A 3,304-nucleotide genomic window follows, 5' to 3' on the forward strand; every position below is an offset into this window, starting at 1 on the left:
TTACTTTTGCTAAGACCCTACTAAACTACTCTTTTTACACTAATGCATTCCTAACAACACTACTTAGACGCGCTAAAAGAATGTTAGATACAGCTTACACTTTAAGCTTTTAAATAAAACATAAAACTTTTAAAAAAACATGCTATAGCTATGTATAAAGTCTCTTAAAAAAAATAACTATAGCGCTAGATAACTTTTATAAGCTAATTCTACAGCTAACTTATAAAGGCTAGGTAATAAAAAGAAGTAGGTAATTATTAAGACTATACTTAAGCTATATATGTAAAGATTTTCCCCTTAGATAGCATTTATAGCTAATATAGCTAATTCTTTGCGCGCTAAGTGTAATCTAGGCTATGTTAGCATAAACTAGCCTAGTATGTTTATAAAGTGTTATTTAAAGCTTAAAGTAAAGTTTTAAGTGTAAGTATAGTTAATAAATATTTAGCTTATAATTGTTACAATCCTTGCTTCGTGGAAGCACTCAGGTCTTATAATTGTTCCTAGGGGGGAAGTAGGACGGGTGGTAAGGGGCCAATCTAGTAGGGTGTACAGTCCTACGTACAGGCTAATGGGCTTATTAGAGGGGAGTAGAGTGACCGGATCGTGGTTTGCCCTGTGTGCGGCAGTAGGGAGGCCGGGTCAAACAGTCCTGTTGGACAGAATTAGAGGTATATATAGTGCAAGATATACAATTAGTATTACAGCTCTTTAGAAAGCTAAATGCTACTTAGTTTATGTAAAGAATAAACTAAACGTTAAACACGCCTTCTAAAGGTTGTTTAATGCAGGAACTATATACATGTGCGGAGAGCGCTAAGGCGAGTTTAGGCAAGTTTAGGCAAGCTCTCTAAATTAGCTGTACTGCTAACTTAGCTTAGCTTATCTAAACTTGCTAAGACTTCTTTAGGACTCGCGTCCTACTTCCTTACTAGATAACGCATTCTTCTATGACCGCGGGCAGCTGCGCCGCTTCCGTGTCCTCCGATTGGTTCGTAAGCGAAGCCTGCCCCAAACCAGCTGTATTGTGGAGCACTCCGGTGGAGTTACGCTGGTCCAACCGTAGACTGTAACAATAATAAAGCTTATTTTACTAAAGTTATATATGTTATTATCCTAGATACTATACTTAGCTTTAATATTCTCTATAAGGCTAAACCTGCTTTAAATTACCTTAGAACCCTTATAAAAAGCTCTTTTATAGTTGTACTATGTGTAAATGTTACTTTAAGGTCTAGATAACGCTTCCTAAACATACTAGGCTAGTTTATGCTAACATAGCCTAGATTACGCTTAGCGCGCAAAGAATTAGCTATATTAGCTATAAATGCTATCTAAGAGGAAAATCCTTGCGCATATAGCTTAAGTATAGTTTTAATAATTACCTACTTTTTCTTATTACCTAGCTTTTATAAGTTAGCTATAGAATTAGCTTGTAAAAGTTATCTAGCACTATAGTTATTTATTGTCTTTTAAAGGACTTTATACATAGCTGCAGCATGTTTCTTTAAAAGTTTTATGTCTTATTTAAAAGCTTAGAGTGTAAGCTGTATCTAACATTCTTTTAGCACATCTAAGTAGTGTTGTTAGAATGTATTAGTGTAGAAAAGGTAGTTTAGTAGGGTCTTAGTAAAAGTAAGCAACTTAGGTGTGTAAGCAACTCGCCTGTGAAGTACGTTAATAATAAAAGTAAGTAATTATTAAGCACATACTTAAGCTATATATGTAAGGATTTTTCTCTTAGCTAGTAGCTGTAGCTAATATAGCTAATTCTTTACACACTAAGTATAATCTAGGCTATATTAGCATAAACTAGCCTAGTATGTTTATAAAGTGTTATCTAAAACTTAAAGTAAAGTTTTAAGTATAAGTATAGTTAGTAGATATTTAGCCTATTATAAAGCCTATCTTATTAAAGTTGTATATGTTATTATTTAAAATGCTATATTTAGCTTTAATATTCTTTATAAGGCTAAACTAGCTTTAAATTACCTTAGAATTTTTATAAAAAGATTTTTTATAGTTATACTTACATTTAAACTTTACTTTAAGCTTTAGATAACACTTTATAAACATACTAGGCTAGTTTATGCTAACATAGCCTAGATTATGCTTAGCGCATAAAGAATTAGCTATATTAGCTATAGCTACTAGCTAAAGAGAAAATCCTTACATATATAGCTTAAGTATGTGCTTAATAATTACTTACTTTTTATTATTACTTAGCTTTTATAAGTTAGCTATAAAATTAGCTTATAAAAGTTATCTAGTATATTAGTTATTTATTATCTTTTAAAAGACTTTATATGTAGCTATAGTATATTACTTTAAGAGTGTTATGTTTTATTTAAAAGCCTAAAGTATAAGCTATATCTAATGTTCTTTTAGCACATCTAAGTAGTGTTATTAGAAATGCATTAGTGTAGGAAGAGTAGTTTAGTAGTCTTAGCAAAAGTAAGCAACTTACCTGTAAAGTATATTAGTAACAATCTTAAAATTAAAATACTACAACAGTTTATAAATAATCTGTAAAAGCAAAGCTTGCTTAGAGTAATTGTCGCAACTGCTAATTAGAGGGTAATAAGAAGCAAGTCTATTAACTATAAGAGGCTTATAGAGAGCTTAGGCGCTAAGTGTCTCAGGCTGCTTGTCTGAAACACAGGCGCGACACCAGGCCTATGTGCGCGACGCTAGGTCCCTGTGCTCTTCTTACGCAACAGTAATAGTTAGCGCATTAAAGTAGGTTGTCTAGGTTAAAGAATAGTGACAGCATAATGCTTAGCAAAGTAGTATTAGATAGGTAATAGACGTATAATAACAACATTTAACTATAGCATGTAACTAATCACTAACACATTAATATAGCTAAAAAAGTAAATAATAGCTAGCTCTAGCTCTTAACGCGTTCCTGCCCTTGCAATAGTCTTCCTTTGTCACGGTTATGTTACAGCTATCTAACCCCTGAGTACCCTAAGGGCTTGGCACGGGGTATATAGGCTCCTCGGCCTCCGTACCTCTGCCTCTGACCCTAAGGTTTACTCTCTCTCGTTACCCCCCTATCCTGCATTCCCTCTCTATGACCTGTGTTTCCTGCTTAATACCTCTGACATCCTCCCCTTTGCATCTTGCGGTCTCTAGCGTTGTGTAATGAGGTAGACGCCCCGCCTGCTAAGTGTAAGGACGGGGCTCCGCACCGCTCCGCCAATACAACCAAAAGGTACGAATAATCAACCAACGTTGATTTTCGGGTGCAGAATAGTATATATACCTGTCGCACGTAAGCGCCATCTCGGCCTTACACTAA

The sequence above is a fragment of the Lindgomyces ingoldianus genome (assembly GCF_010093535.1).
Source record: "Lindgomyces ingoldianus strain ATCC 200398 unplaced genomic scaffold BDR25scaffold_2, whole genome shotgun sequence".
Lineage (NCBI taxonomy): Eukaryota > Fungi > Ascomycota > Dothideomycetes > Pleosporales > Lindgomycetaceae > Lindgomyces > Lindgomyces ingoldianus.